Source organism: Pleurodeles waltl, chromosome 4_2 (assembly GCF_031143425.1).
Source record: "Pleurodeles waltl isolate 20211129_DDA chromosome 4_2, aPleWal1.hap1.20221129, whole genome shotgun sequence".
NCBI lineage: Eukaryota > Metazoa > Chordata > Amphibia > Caudata > Salamandridae > Pleurodeles > Pleurodeles waltl.
The window spans coordinates 580153636-580171298 of NC_090443.1; positions in this window are offsets into that span (position 1 = coordinate 580153636).

The window sequence follows — 17663 nt, forward strand, 5'->3', positions numbered from 1 at the left end:
GTAGAGGGGGTGTGTGAGTGCGTGTATGCTTGCGGGGGTGTTGCATGTTTTGGGAATTAGTGCGTGTATGTCTGCGGGTATGTCTGTATGGATGTGTGCGTGTATGTTTGTATGTGGGTGTGCGTGTCTGACTGTGTGTGTGGATGTTGGCATGTATGTCGGTGTGTGTGCGTGTGTGTGTTGGTGGTGCCTGCGTGCGTGTCGTGTGTGTGAGAGTTCTGTGATGTTGGGGGTCGGGGTGGGGAGGGGGGCCCTGCCACCTTTGGGGGTTGGCAGGGGTGGTGGGGGGTGTAGAGGAGGGAGTCGGTGTGGGGGTGGGGGGTGGTGGAGACCCCTATCAGTGCCAGATAGTGCTTACCGCCATGGATTTCATGGCGGTTCCAACCACAGGAAATTCACGGCGGTAAGCCGGGTCAAAATACTGCTAGCGGTATAGTGACGGCCGCTGGGCTGGTGACCCAGGTCTCCAGCCCGGCAGTCGTCTCCACCCTGGCGGGCGGAATGGAGAACCGGTGGTTGACCATGGCGGTAACCGCCATGGTCATAATACAAAAAAAAGACCGCCAGCCTGTTGGCAGTCTTACCGCCGTGTCTCCGCCTTCCGCCAGGGTCATAATGACCCCCTATGTCATCTGTAATATTTAAAAGTGCATTTGCAGGTAATGCTGGCAATCTCATTACTCTCCCCATCAGGATCTCATGAGGAGACAAGCCAGTCTTCTTGTCAGGAGTATTTCTCATTGACAGTAGAACCAAAGGCAAAGCATCTGGTCATTTCAAGTTCATTGATGCACACACCTTTGCCAGTCGGGACTTTAGAGTTCCATTCATCTGCTCTACAAGTCCTGAAGCTTCTGGGTGGTAACTACTATGTACCTTCTGTTGAATGTTTAAAGCTGAAAATAATACCTTTATCACCTCATTGTTGAAGTGACTTCCTCTATCTGATTGTAAAGAGACCAGGAAACTGAAACATGGAATCAACTCTCTGAGAAGCAACTTAGCTACTGTAAGTCTATCATTTCTCCTTGTAGGGTATGCCTCAATCCAGTGACTAAAAATGCACACAATCACCAACACATATGTCAAACCAGCACACGCAGGCATCTCAATAAAATCCAGTTGCATCCTGCTGAATGGACCTCCCGCCACGCCTATGTGTCCCATGTTGACCACTGTTCCTTTACCAACATTCATCTGCTGGCAGACAATGCATCTGTGGCAAGCTACCTCGGCAGATTGTCTAAATTTTGGATTGAACCAAAACTGTTTAAAACTCCTAATCATTGCATTTTTTTTCCCTATGTGTGCTTGACCATGATACTATCTGGCCATCTGAGCCAGCAAACTGTTTGGCAGAACTACCTTTCCTTCCACTGTCACCCAAATGTAATTTTCCCTTTGCATACAATTTTGTTTCACCCAATCTCTGTGCTCTTCTTCTGGAACATTATTTTGTAAAGTGTTCAACTCTTCCAAAGTCTCAACAATTTGCATCTTAAAATTCGTATACACTTCCTCATTTTCAGGCATCAATTCCCACTTTCCCTTGAATGAGATACCATTTAAGGCACAGAATTTTGCAACCTGATCAACATAAGCATTTCCCAAAGTCACATAATCCTGTCCACTTTGATTCTGCATTTAATCACAGCAATTCTCTCAGGTTTCTGAACAGCTTGTAACAATTCATGCATTCTCTCACCATTTCTTACAGGTGAGCCAGACAAAGTTAGAAAACCTCTCTGTGACCAAATCTGTCCAAAATCATGCACAATGCCAAATCCATATTGGCTCTCTGTTTAATTTGTTACTTTCATCTGGTCTGAAATTTGGCATGCTCTAGTAAACCAATTCTGCTATCTGAGCAAAAAACACTGCACAGAGCAATGAAGTTTCTAGTATGCAAGTAACTGTACATACCGCATATCCTGCTCTCAGTGTACTCACGTTATCTCTCAAGAAGGAACCATCAACAAAAATAATACGATCATTGTCTTCGAGGCAGGTGTCTTTAATATGTGCCCTTGGTTTTGTGCATAATCCTGTAACCTCCAAACAATTATGTTCAGTATCATCTATTTTATCTGAATCAATTCTTTCAACTGGTAATAAAGTTGCTGGGTTAGGCACTGTACATCTCTTAATTGTTACATTGGGTCCTCCCAGAATCACTGTTTCATAACGTGTCAGTCTTCCATTGGTCAAATACTGCATTTTTGACCATGTCAACAGAATCTCTATTGAATGAGGTATCATTACTGTCAGAGGATAGCCCATCACAATATTCTTGCTCTGGGTTATACTCTGCTGTACTGCTGCAACTGCTCACAAAAATCCCAGTAAGGCTGCTGCGACTGGATCCAAAGTAGATGAAAAATATGTTGATTGACACCACCATGTGTCTCTGTCAAAACAGATAAAGAACATCCATCTCGTTCATGACAAAACAACAGAAAACTTTTTGTGTAATCAGGTATACCTAAAGCTGGAGCTTGGCACAAACTCTCTTTCGACTCAGTAAATGCTTACATACAGTCTTCATCCATCATTATAGGATTGAAAACATCCTTATGTGTCAGCTTTTGCAAAGGTATCGAAATAGCTGAAAGATTCTGAATCTATTGACGACAATATCCTACCATTCCCAGAAACATTCTAATTTCTTTCTGAGTACTTGGGGGCATATTTATACTCCGTTTGCGCCAAATTTGCGTCTTTTTTTTCGACGCAAATTCGGCACAAAACTAACGCCATATTTATACTTTGGCGTTAGACGCGTCTAGCGCCAAAGTATGAGTAAAGAGCGTCATTTTTTTGCGTGAACGCCTTCCTTGCGTTAATGAGATGCAAGGTAGGCGTTCCCGTCCAAAAAAATGACTGCGCCGCAAATGCGTCGTATTTATACTCCCGGGCAAAAATCACGCCCGGGAGTGGGCGGGGCAAAAACCCCCGCATTTGCGCCTCTTTTTAACGCCTGGGTCAGGGCTGGCGTTAAGGGACCTGTGGGCTCAAAATGAGCCCACAGCTGCCCTCCCATGCCCCCAGGGACCCCCCCTGCCACCCTTGCCCACCCCAGGAGGACACCCAAGGATGGAGGGACCCACCCCAGGGACATTCAGGTAAGTCCAGGTAAGTATATATATATTTTTTTTTATATTTTTTTTTGGGCATAGGGGGGCCTGATTTGTGCCCCCCTACATGCCTCAATGCCCAAGGACCATGCCCAGGGGACATAAGTCCCCTGGGCATGGCCATTGGGCAAGGGGGCATGACTCCTGTCTTTACTAAGACAGGAGTCATGTAAATGGCGTCTGGGCGTCGTTAAAAATGGCGCAAATCGGGTGGAGGCGATTTTTTGCGTCAACCTGACTTGCACCGTTTTTAAGACGCCCTAACGCCATTTTTCCCGACGCCGGCGCTGCCTGGTTTAAGTGGGTTTTTTCCACGCACACCAGGCAGCGCCGGTCTGCTTGCGCCGGCTTACGCCATTCAATAAATACGGCACCCGCATGGCGCTTCAGAATGGCGTTAGCCGGCGCAAAATTTTTTGACGCTAAACTGCGTTAGCGCAGTTTAGCGTCAAAAAGTATAAATACGGTCCTTGGTATTTTCATTTGCACAATTGTCGTTACTCTATCCTTTGATATTCTCCAGGAGCCTTTCTCAATCAAATGACCCAAGTATTTCACCTCCTTTTGACAATACTGCAATTTTATAGGAGACACCTTATGACCATTGTCACCCAGAAAATTCAACAATGCAATTGTTTCCTCCTTGTATCCTTCTTTTGTTCTCAGGAAGAGACACTGAGAAAAATGCTTGCAATAAATCTATCACAGTAAACCATTTAGCATCACATGGAATCTGGAACATAATCACAGCTGGATTTGGCACAACTGGGCAACAATTAACCACAATGTAATTTATTTTTCTCAAATCCTGGACAAGACGAATTTCCCTACTTGGTTTTCTCAAACCCATCATTGGTGAATTACACGGACTACTCATAACTTCTTTCAGAACTCCTTGTTCTCTATCAAAGGTCTTATTCCTTTGAGCAATTAATGAAGCAACCGAATTATTCTCCTCATTTTCTTGTTCATCGAAATTGATCAGAGGTAACTTGTTCATTGTCAGCAGTAAACTCTGAATCTTCCTCCTCATAGTTTGTCATCACTGCTTGTCTCAATCTCAATTCCCTGAATTGAACAGGTAATTGAAAAATGTATTTTACACAACAGATCTCTTCCCAGAATTGACACTGGACTGGAATCGCAAACAACAAATCTGTGCAAACCTTCAAAATTACCAATTTTAACAATAACTGGTTCTGTAAGAACATTAGTCAAATGCTTGTTCGCAACTCCTACGATCTGAACTGTCCTCTCTGATAAAGGTAAATCTGGAACTTCTACAGATCTTACTGTTGAGCGTGTAGCTCCTGTATCAACCAGGAAAAAAATGTCATGACCATGTACTTCACCCTTTAAATAAGGACCTTTCTGATCCACTTCTAATGATGATGCCATCACATACTCCTCCTCATGTGAACTATCCAACGGCCATTCATTGTTTTTTTCAACCTCACTATGTTAAGGAAATTAATCAACTTTTTTTTCACTTTTGTTTGATTTATGGTTTGTGACCATCTGCGAAAGCATCACCTGTTGATGATACATAGGACCCTGTGTCATTATAATTTGTCTCTGCATGTGAATTTAGCTGTGCAGGCACCATCTGCATCTGCACTTGTGGCTGCAATAGCTCTACCTGTGGGATTAGTACTTGTTGTACCTGTGGTTGTATATTTTGCATCTGCTGCATCGGCTGCAAAGGTTGAAAACCCTGCATAGTATTTACATTATTCTGGAAAATCTGACTTTGACCTCTCACTCTAGGTCCTTTCATGCTCTGATAAGATTTGTCTGTTGCTCAACACCACCTTGATTTAACAATGGACACTATCTTTTCCAATGTCCAATTGCCCCGCAATTATAACAAGGTAACATTCTTCTTTTTTGCTGCTGATCCTGCATCACCACCAAATTCAAATCCACATTTCAACTGGAAGCATCATTCCACCTCGACCTCTAGCTCTGCCTTGATTCTGAAACATGCCATTTCCTTGAGACTGCTGCTGAAAATTCCCCTGCATTCCTGTCTGTGCAGCCTTGATCTGCTTCACCATTGCTTTCTCCTTCAACTTTTTCTGCTTCATTTCAATCTTGTCACTACAGTATTTTGCATACTGCAACACTCATCAATTGGTTTGGCCTGCCAACAGATCAAATGATTCTTAATCATCTGATTAATCTCTGGTCTCAATCCTTCAACAAAGCTGAACACAAAATGATGCATGCCCTGTTTCTCGATTGTCTCTGTGCCACTGAAATGTTTAAATGCCTTCAACAACCTTTCGTTTTATGCATGAATTGATTCTTTTACTTTCTGTGCTGTTCTATCTATGTGTTGCCAATCAATTTGTTTTCTGTGAAACTTTTGTTTTTAGAACCTCAATAACTCTATTATAATATTTCATTACTTCTGGAGATGGTGCACCTGTTTTCAAATCTCTCTGCAGCTCACTTGTTGGCCAATCCACACTCCTTTTGCACTCAATCCATAAATCTGCTGGAACAACAATATCAAAGAGTGTATTCAGGTCTTCCCACAGACATTTTGCAAGCTTCACAAACCTATCTGTCTGCTGATACCATTCTACTAGCTTCTCTCTAAACCTCGGATAATCATTCGTAAAATTTAAGATGTCACTCCTACTCCAGGGTACATGAACAAAATTCCCTCCTGGTGTTTCTCTCATAAGTAACATCTTCACCGGTTCTCCTGACTGTGCCACATCTCCTTTCTTTAGCCTTTCTCTTTTCTTGACCCATCTGCCTTCCCATTTGTCTACGGTTCCCCAAACCTGTACTCTTTCAAGTAATTTCCTAAAATGTGTTTTCATCCCTGCAGACCTCATGTGTGAAAATCTTCTTCTTCAAGATTTAATCTATAACTTCTCTTCAAGCTTTTCAATTTTGTAAGATCAATGTCATACTCATCTGCTCTTTCTTGTAACTGCTGGTGTACCTTTCCTGCTCCTTTTGTAATGATCTTGTAATGATCTTACACAAGTATCTCAATTGCCCTTCAGTATATGACTCAAGTCTGTTCATACCCATCGTCCCTTCAAGAAGCTTATTTCCTTCCATCGACAATCTTACTCTGTTTATTGAGTCTTCCTCCCTATTCTGCCTCTCTAAAGTCTTTGAACTACTTAGGTCTTCTAGCTATTTAGTTATTTCCTGTGTTGATAGACCTTTTAAAGAAATCTCATTTGACAGTGCACTCGAGCCTTGCTGTTGTACTGTACTCATACATTGCTGTGGAGACAATAATCTCTCTCCTTATTACTACAGGATCTGATCCCAGAATTCCAACAGGAGACAAATCTATTAAAGACCTAGTCTCATTCTGGTTCTGTTCTTGCTTAGGGGTTGGTTTTTCCAAAACTGCTTTCTGAAACTGGAATAAAGAACTCACTCCACTATTATTACTCTGAACACATAGTAGCATAAGTGGACCCATTGTAATAGGTACTGAAATTGCATCTGGACTAGCAAGAGATCCAGTATTCTTTGTCTGCATTGTTCTCATGCTCTGCATTTGAGGAATCTGCATTTGAACAGGATCTTTTTGAATTAAACTCATCCCTTGTTGACTTGGAGACAACACTAAATTAGTAGTCGCCCTTACAATCAGAACTTCTGGATAAGTCTCAGGAATGTTTCTCTAACTTCTGTCTATTTTTCAATGAATCATTAAAACTACTCTGCATCTGAACTAATTTGCTGTTCAGGATATTCTGTGATACCCCTGATGTGGATGGTACAGTAGGAGTCATAATACAATCCCACTTTCACTGGTTCCACTCTCACTAGTTCTACTCTCATTCATTCCCTGACCTCCTTGAGCTGCATATGGTGGTGGGTGATTTAGCAAAATCTCAGAAACTAATTCATCCTCATCCAGTTCATCATCATCATTAAACATAACTCTATTCAGATCTTTTAATTTTTATTCTTTATTTACTAAAGAACTCTTTTTCTTTCTCTTTTCAGCCTTTGACGCGTCCTCATCATCTTTTGTTCCTGCAGGAAATAACCTAAATCCCTGTAGGGTAGCTAGTCTCCACTCTTTCTGCTCCTCATCCCATCTAGCTTCTGCTAGTGTCTTTTCTACTCTCCTCATTCTCCTCTTGAATTTCAAACCTTGTTGCTATTTAGCCACTAGCTCTCAAATTGCTAAACTTACATGCTGAGCTGGCTTCGGGGGAAGTTTTAAACTGTACATTTCTGCCTCAGAGTCTCCCAAATCCTCAAATTAAAAGTACATTTTTCTAGAAAAGCCAGACAACCTTCTTTCTTTGTGATCTTAACTCAATGTTTCAACCAGGGGCACACTCCATTACCCTTCTCCTCAATCACAACATATGCCAGAATATTTTCTGGTGTAAAAATTTCCCCCCTTTTGCCAGAATATACTCATCACCTCTAAAGGCACTTCTTAAAGCTCTGAAAAACTTAATTTTCTACAAAATCCATTAAAAAACAATTTAATCAAGAAGTGATTTTTAAAATGTATTCCAAACAAAACAAAACAACAAAATCTGTTCAAAAATAACCAATCAGAAAGAGTGACTACAATCCCACAATCCTCTTCGATGCTCTCATCTTCCAATCACACTACACTAGTGTCGGACTGATGGACGAATCAGTGCGCGACCCTTCTCACTAACCAACCTATCCCAGTGCGGCACAACTTACGTCACGCTAATACACACTCTCCCTCTCAGCATGACTGCTGAGATGCTGACAAAGTCTTTCAGCTTGACTTTCACACAACTAACACACCAAGCCAATGCAATATTAGTTTGCAAGCAAAGCCTTAAACCAAAAATAACTGAAAACTAATTTGTCTATTTATTAAAGGTAGCGTAATACAATCGCTTCAGGAACCTTCCAAATTTTGCCTTCAGCTTTTCACATCTACAGTTACAATTTTTTACAGTTCCCCACGTTCGTAAGCAAAATTCGACCTGAAAATTTCACTTCTCAAGTGGTCAATTGGATTATTGTCCTAGTGAACTTAGTACTGACCAAATCCCAGTTATAATTTCAACCTCACAAATTATCTGACAAACTCGATTTACCAACCACGCCGGATCGGTCTACTAAATAGACAAATTACAACACATACCAAGTGTCTCTCTGCACTTGTACCAAGTGTCTCACTACACTTGTCAATATACTCTGGAGTATGAGATCTCTTTCATTAGGTCTGTCTTATCAACAACCACGTGGACAATTGTTCTGCACTAAGCACCACACTCTAATGAATAACACTGCTTCCCTACTCTCATTCCTATTGAAGTACGCCCACTCCCTATAAACTCTATTGGAGTATACTCACTCCTTCTAAACTCAGAAACTCCTCGGTCATCTGCAAATTAGCTCAGTCTGTGCAAGCACAAAATAATCTCATCTCACTCAATTCAATCAAACACCGCTAAGAACATATCCTTCAACCTAGAGCATCTCCAAGGACTGGGGAAAGTCACTTAAGGCAACTAGCAACTCATTTTCTCAAATCTGTAAAACAGTTTTAAAAAAAGTAGTAAAAAATTTCAAGAAAATTCGTTCACAAATTATGACAAATTTCGTCGCTGCGTATACCACCCATCCGACAAATTATGACCGTAGCTGAAATTCCACCAGAAGGATGGCAGAATTCCAGCTGTGGCCATGCCGGCGGATGGCAGTAAGGTGACGCTGCTGCCAGCAGCAGCACCATGCCAGTAGACCTCTGCAGACCGTGTCATGACACAATATGCCCTGGCGGTGTTCTGCTGGCTGACACTGTTGGCAGCAGCGCCCGTCCCGTCTCCTGCCAGAGGACCCCCTGAAATAAGGTAAGTCGGGTGCTCCGACAGGGGAAGGGGGTGTTTGTGTGTGTGGGTGTGTGTGTATGTTTGTATGTGCATGGATGCGAGTGTGGATGTATGGATGTGTGAGTGTATGGATGTTGTGTTGTGCGATTGTGTGTGTGCATGTATGTATTTAAGTTGTGTGGATGTGTGTGTGAATGGATACATGCATGCGTGGATGAATGTGGGTATGAGTGTGTACATGTGTGTGCTCGATGGTGCTTGAAGGTGCGTGTATGTTGGGGGGGTCTGGAGTTGTAGGGGATATTGGGGGAAACCTGAGGAGGGGACAGGGGAGGGGTTGGGGAAGACCCCTATCAGTGACAGAGAAGGGATTATGACCCCGCCTACCGCCATGGTTTTCGTGGTGGTAAAGAAGTCACGAAAACCATGGTGGTAGGCGGGGTCATAATCCTGCGGGTGGGTTAGTGATGGCCGACTGGCTGGGGACTGAAGTCTCCAGCCCGGCAGCTGTTACCGCTGTGGTGGATGGAGTGGTACATTGGCGGTTTGGAATGTCGTAATATGCGGAAATGTACCGCCAGCCTGTTGGCAGTACATTTCTCCATTTTACCGCCGTCCATCAGGGTTGTAATGAGGGCCTAAGTGTGAATTTTCCATGGCTTCATTGACAAAGTCATTAGATAAACACAATTTATAACAATTTCTTCTTCTGTTCCGTCTCATCTGTGGCTCCATTGTTCCATCTCATCAAAATCTTCGGTTCAGGAAGAAACATCTAACAATGGTGCATCTACTTCTATCCTTGAGAAAGAAACCACATGTTAGTTACGTTTTCTAAATGATAGGACAGTCAAACTCTGGCGATGACCTAATAAATCTGACCTTGTAAGACATAACACAAAATTCCACTAGGCGTAGCTGTTTACATGTCTCAAACACACTCTTTTCGAACAAGCATTGAGCAATGAAAAACAACTGCATTATTAGCTAAGGTTAACCTAAATAGAAAACAAAATGGATTACGGTGGCCATTTACAAAAGTCACCCATTTTGTTAGCATTCATTAGAAAAATCACACATTAGTTCACCAAGATCAATACATTATTAATCATAAATTTCATCAGTAAAATCTCTGCTCTCACACCATCACCCACTTCACACTGGAATGCCCGCATATTAAAATCTCCCTTCTCCTCTCTTCCGCTAAGGCCAATCCTGAGGGAAAGATGCAAAAATGAACCTGGGTCCTCAGCTTCCACCTTCCAGCTTTATATAACTTCACATCATTAACAAATTTCATATTTCCAACTTCTTCAACTTCCCTTCTTCCCAACCTAGTCCGAAGGCTTCTGTCACTGCTATCATCATAGAAGAGGATGATGAATAGTTTATTGTACAGAATAAAATTCCAAACAATTAAAACAAAAAAGAAACAATCAATAAAACATTTGCAAAAATAAATAAATAAATAAATAAAAAGAGCCCCAACTGCACATACAAGCCAATGAATCAGACATTAGATACATACTTAAATACTGATAATTGAGTTCATAGGATCCAAAGACATAATAATAGCCTGCCGACAGGAGCGGATCCACCATGTAGTCCGAAGCAAAGATCTAAACTCCTTTAGCAGGGCTGGACACAAACACACCACATGTTCAATTGTTTTTTCCCTACAGCCACAACCCCTGCACATCACTCCCTCCTCTGGATGTAACCTCCATGTGGGTAGACGTTTCAGAAAACCCCAATTGCCCATAAATGGCTCTTTCAGACGAAACCTGTGTGTGCAAGAAAGATAGCCAGCTGGAGTACCTGACTTAAATGAATTAATTACCAACCAGGCATGCTTGCATTTGGCAAGGAGCGTATGATCCGAGTGGTACGAGTATAACTGTATAATCTTTTTAACACCTAGTTTGAAAAGAGAATGGGGGGTTACTTGCCTAGTGGTCCTGAGCTCTCAATTGCCAGATGCACTAATTACCAGCCACAGACCTGCCTCCAAGCTACCTTCCTTGGCCCGGCATAACTTATGACAAAGCTTCAAGAAGGCACCAGCCCCTACTGCCTGCTGATCCAAAAGCCCAAATTCCAACCGCACCTGTGCGGGAGAAGCAAGATGTGGTACGTGGAAAACTCGTGTAGGTCTTATTAATCAGAATATTTATTAAACAGGAGCCTTTGCCCAGCAAAATTTCCTAACCATAGCACAGCTTAACAAAACCACTCCTAGAGTTGAAATGCATCCCTAGATATTTATAAGACTGGTCTGAAATGAGTTTACTACTCTTGTAGTACCAACTAATTCCCGAATGCTTTTTTCTCCCAAAGGAGACCACTTTGGTTTTGAGTAGGTTAACTCCTAATTGATTCACAAGTGTATAAGATGCAAGTTGGTTAAGCAGTCATTGAAGGTCAATCTTGGTATAACTGAACATTGCCAGATCATCAGCATATAGAAAGTGGCAGAGCATAAGATCAACAATTTTGCGGGGCTGAGAATTAATAGCATTGAGAGCTGACGACAAATCTGCAATAAACAGATTTAAAAGCAGGAGCGCAAGCACACAACTCTGTTTCACACCACAGCCAGCGGAGATTTTCCTAGAAAGGGAACAACCATCACCTAATTTAATACGGACCCAAATACCTGTGTGTAGTTCCATAATGGCACCCAAAAACACTGATGGAATTCCTCAGTTTTGTAATTTAGCCCACAGGGCACTCCTAGGAATCCGATCAAATGCTGCCTTAAAATCAACAAAACAGCAAACCAACATAGAACTGGATAGAATCGCCCTGTCCATCAAAATTGAAAGGGCTAATAAGTTTGTAGATGTACCGGAAGCAGCAGAGAACCCTGTTTGCTCAATGGGAATTAATCCCTTCGATTCAGCCCAAGCAAGAAGATCTTGCAACAGAAGACTGGTATAAAACTTGGCCTCATTATCAGGTAAGGCTATCATCCTAAACTTAGCTGGATCTGACCTTGAACTGCTTTTATGGAGAGGGTGAAGTATGGCACCACGCCAGGACTCAGGAATTCATGAAGTCAAAAAACATTACTCAACCAGATGCGCAAGATGAGCTACCCAAAAGGATGAGTTCTGTTTGAAAAGCATCTGTGGAAGACCGTTGGGACTTGGGGCTCCATCTCGCTTTGCCCTAGAAATTATATGAAGGAGATGAGGTTGTGAAAGGGTCTTCTCTTCAAGAGGGGGAAACACGAACACTGTGGACTGAGAACAAGGCTTGACTGGAACAGCTGTGGGGCAGTAAGTCCCCTCACTCAACAATTTCCCATCATGCTTGCTTGCAGAGAAATGTCTAATCAAGTAGGTCATCCAAACCTCTTCTGAGACATTAACAGTACCAAGACCCCTTTGATTATTTCTTAAATTGTTAATGACAGACCAAACTTTTATTGAATTTGGATCCTTACTCGCACTTATGAGTTTAGCCAAACACTTATGACAATGGCTCTGATGGTCATCATAGATAGCCTTCCTATAGTCTTTCCTCAGGTCCTTATATCTCAGAATCAGGGCTCTTTCTAATTGCCTTTGCTAATCTGTTACGTGTTTTATTTAAACTCAAAGTTTCCCTAGAAATAGCAAAGGGCAGAAATGAGGTGCAGCTACGTAGGTTGATGAAACCTTGACCATAAGAAAATGTATGCCATAACTTAATTGGGGACGTACAACCACATCCTTTAGAATCAAGGAAATTAACACATTCACCCATTACTGTACCACTAATAGAAGGGTTCAATTTTATACATTTTAGTGACTCAGAACAAACGCCGCCACCCACAGCCCCCAGGACATCAAGGAAATGAAAACTAGATTTTATAGTTATAATTTCATGTTACAAATGGTATAGTCCAAACAAGAATAGGATCATCCGTCCAATCTCATCCAACAAGAAGGAGCATCATTGTACAAACAGCCATTGAAAACTTTGAAGCACGTACTATTTAAATGCATTACTACGTACTCTCCCAACGGACAGTGTGGGCAACCCTGGTGCCTCAGTAGTTCAGGAACTAACTGGTGATTACAAAGATCAGGGCCTTCAAGAGCCTCTGCAGTGTCCTAAAACAAATTTGTATTGAAATCCCCAGTTATAAGGTAATCAGCATGCGGATATTCCCCAGCTAGATCACTCAAAATCTGCTTTAGTCAGGACAGCCTCCCCCTTTTTCACTTTGTTCCATGAGCGATATAGACATTAATCACTATGAGAGTTTACTGCAAGCTCCAGTTCCGAATCACAATCCCCTGAATCACATTTTCATCCCAAGCCAGTGGTGAAATACACCCTTTTAGTTTTACAGTGATATAAGTGGCCAACCCACCTTTAGCACAGGCATCCTTACTCTTTTTATGGGCAGGTTTCCATATTTCTAAATACCCAACAGCGGACAACTTATCTCAGCCCATGGTTCCGGAAGGGTGATAATATCATAACTGTTTAAAAAAGATATTAAATCAACTGAATCAAACGTATGCACAAACCCATTGATGTTCCAAGAGCATAAGGATAAGTGTTCAAACATTGGCACTAAGCCCCCCACCCACAGGGGTCATTGGGATCGCCCATGCAAAAGAGCAGAGGGCAACCAATCCCAATTGATTCCCCGCTGGCAGCCTGGCACCTGTACTACTAGTGCCGTTGATGGAAGTGGTACTGCCCTGAGCACCTTTCAGAAGTGAAAATGGCTTTGATGCTATAGGAACCATTGAACTTTGGGATTCAGATAACAGCACAGGGTAGCCCGACTCCTAATGAGGAATAATTATAATACCCCAAGAGTGAAATATATCTTTCTTGGCAAGAATGGACTGAGCTATAGATGCAGAGAACAATGAGACTAAGGTGGATTCTACAGCTTGAGACCCCCTTGGGGCAAGAAATTCAATAGAGGCAATGTCACTAGATCCAATGTTACTCAGTTCCGAGATGGCCTTTGTTAGAAATAGGGTTTCTGGTTGCTACGGTATGCACCTAAGCCAGGCAGAACACACCCACTCGAGTCAGGGCAAGGCAGTTACATGTCCAAGATGACCCCTGCTTACCCCCTTGGTAGCTTGGCACAAGCAGTCAGGCCTAACCAGGAGGCAATGTGTAAAGCGTTTGCGCAACACACACACAACACACGTGTCGTACTATCCCACCTCAAAGGAAACACAACACCAAGTTATATGAAAATATACTGTTTTGTATACAACGCAATTATTAGATCAAAATTACATATCAGTAGTATCCTGCTACCTTAGCATTTGTCAGAACATTACACATTAGTTACTCTGCAAACTAGCGGTAGTCACATATAACACACAGGTTACTCAGGATTATGTAACATAAGCAGTAGTCAGGGAACACGTTATTACACTAAAGCACTTGTCATATGAATATCATAAAGGCCCATATTAGGAACATTATAAAATGTATGGCAAGTCATAACATGTTTGCATGTTATGCCCATAAAAGGAACATTTGCATACACATATAAACCATCACATTACAGGTAGGCAACATATAAATCACTAAAGTCTCTAAAAAGAACCTAGGCCATATATATTGTCTTGTAGTGGTGTTTTTCTGATGAGGCACCTCCAGTGCCAAGGAACAGAGAAGGGGCCCCTGGCGCTCCTCTGACAACGTGGCGGCCTCCTTAAAACTCTGGGGTAGAGGGGGCCAGCACGCACCCCCTCTGTACTCCTGACGGGCCGCTCTGGGGGCCTGCGATCGCTGGGGCCCCCGACTGGACTCCACCAGCCCTCACAAGGGGGGAACAAGGTCGGCAAATACTTTTGGTAAAGGAGGTGGGCGCCACGCACCCCTCCATTTTCAAGGTGGGCCCATCCTGGGGCCCGCGATCACGGTCCTCACAAGGGAGGCTACAGTCAGAGAAGAGTGCCAGGAGGAGGGGGGCACCATGCACCTCCTCCGTTTCAAGGGTGGGCCTATCCTGGGGCCCGCAATCATTGCAGGGCCCCCGGGCCTTCACTGGCCATCCAACGAGGTGGGGCGAGGATCAGCACTAGCCCACAAGGTGCCAAGCAAGGGACCGGCGGTGAAGGGGAGCCTCCGGCGAGGCTTCCGCCCAGTCCGCGATGCGACAGAGAGCCCTACTGGGCTTGGCAGGGCAGCGAGGGGCTTCCTCCTGTCCTGCCTGTTACATATTTCACCTGAGCCAAAATAAGGGCCTTCTGGTGCCCTGGGGTCACTCCTCGGAGTGATCGTTTCCCCGGGGGCACCGCTAGGAGCGCACTTGCTCCAAAGTCTTCAATCTTTAGCTTTTTGGTGCCCCCGGGGCACAAAGAGCTGCGCGTCCTCATGCTCACAATAAACAGCCCGCCCGGGCTGCAGCGGTTGTTTCCTCACGATCACCAAAGTGCTTCACAAAGCGTTTTATTCTTTTGGAGGAGCCTGGGTCGCGGCGGTGTCTTTGGGCATAAAGGAGAATGCTCAAAGCGCTTTAAGGAATGAAGGGTGCAGTGCTTTAAGAAGCACTCGTTTTTGTCACAGGATGAAGCACTCCTCGTGCTTCACAAGGTTACAGGGGTCAGGGGCCACGGCACCCTGCCCCTGGGGAGCAGAGTTCAGGGAAAAAGGCCCACAGGTGGAGGGGCCCAGCAACAGGCCAGCACAACGAGGATGCAGCAAGTGACAAGTCCTTTACAGTGACCAAGCAGGTCACAGGTCAGCACAGCAGCAGCAGTCCATAGCAGTCTCTAGTGAGCCCTTCCAGCTTTTCTGTGTCCAGTTCCCCAATGAGTCCAAGAGTCTCCAATTTGTGGGGAAAGTTCCACTGTACTTATACTCAGTCCTTACAGTGTTTTACGATGAAAGGGGAGAAGAGGTTCCAACCAGTTACAACTAGTACTGGGAATGCCCCCTCTCTCCTTCAGCACAGCCTCCAAACATCAGTTGGGGGTAAATGACCCTATTGTGTGAGGCCAGGGCACAGCCTTTACAAATGTAGGTATTCCCCGCCTCTCCCTTTTCTCAGCCCAGGAAGACTATTCAGTGTGCAGATGCACCTCTGTGACACCTCCACCCTCCCTGTGTACAGGCTGTCTGAAAAGTATGCACAAAGCCCCAACTCTCACTCTGCCCAGATGTGGATTGGAGTCAACCTGTAAAACACCAGAGTCATAAGCACAGGGAAATGCACACTTTCTAGAAGTGTCATTTCTGTAATAGTAATAAAACATACACTTACACCAGTGAGCAGCATTTATTATCACCATCACCACCATACCAAACATGCCTACGCTACCCCTCATAAATCAGACAATACCTCTTAAACATAAGGCAAGGCATTTCTAATGCAATCCTATGAGAAAGCAGCACTCACAGCAGTGAGACACCCAGATAGGCTGTTTGTCACTACCAGGACAGGCCACGCTACCTGGCACATGTCCTGCCTTCTACATACATGGCACCCTGCCCATAGGGCTAGCTAGGGCCTACCTTAGGGATGACTTACATGTAGTAAAAGGGGAGTTCTGGGCCTGTCAAGTAAATTTAGATGCCAGGTCCCTGTGGCAGAAAACTGCACACACAGGCCCTGCGCTAGCAGGCCTGAAATAGGTTTGAAAGTCTACTTCAGGGGGTGGTGCAAGCAGCACTGCAGGCCCACTAGTAGTATTTAATTTACAGGTCCTGGGTATAGAGATACCACTGTACAATGGACTTAAAGGTAAATGAAATATGCCAATTAGGTATAAGTCAATCATACCAACTTTAGATGGGAGAGCACCTGCACTTTAGCACTGGTCAGCAGTGATAAAGTGCTCAGAGTCCTAGAGCCAACAGCGAAAGGTCAGAAAAAATAGGGGGCAGGAGGCAAAAAGACTGGGGATGACCATGCATAAGGAAAAAAGTCCAACAGCCTTGAAGAGTCATAAGATGTTCCCTTTATTCAAAATATTATGGGTGCCCCTTGAGCTGTATTCTGGTATAAACACACGTTTTGTTGTTGCACACTCCAATGACGCCTTTAGGAGGCACAAAGAGGGCCTAAGATGTGACTGTTCCACTGTATTGAACGGGCCCAGAGGGACCCCTCTCCCCAAGCCCAGGGTGTCAATAAAAGGCATGATGACATGATAGCAGGATGAGAGACTGGCTCCCATGACTATCAGAAGGCAACTTGAAGGAAAAAGAGGGACATGAGCCTGTGACCTCACCATCAGTAATTTTGTGGACTGCTTTGGGGTTTGACAAGGTTATTGCAATACTGACGGGCCCTCCACACTCCACTGCTTTTGACAGTGGGATCAGCCAAACTGCCAGTTTTGCCTTCCTCAGCAGAGATCAAAGGTTCCTTGGGGGTAATTGAATTTCCTGCAGAATAGTACTAACCAAAGGACTATGCATAGCCTTACTAGCTGGTAAAGAGCCGCCCTATATGGCCATCAAGGAATTAGTCTGTGGAATGTCATTGGACACCTCCTGCAACTGCTGCACATTGAGTCAGACGAGAGGTTGAACATTATTTGGGGCCCCAGGGGAGCTAGGCTCTACCTTTTTTTCCATTGTTTTCTGAGCCTTTTTTTCCCTTCTTGCTCAATGGGTGCTGAACTCCACAATCAGCTGTTGGTGGCAATGTATTTAGTGAAGCAGTTTGTGGCACAGTACAGGAATAAAGTGGGATAACTAGCTCCATAGGATTGGCTCCAGACACATGAGA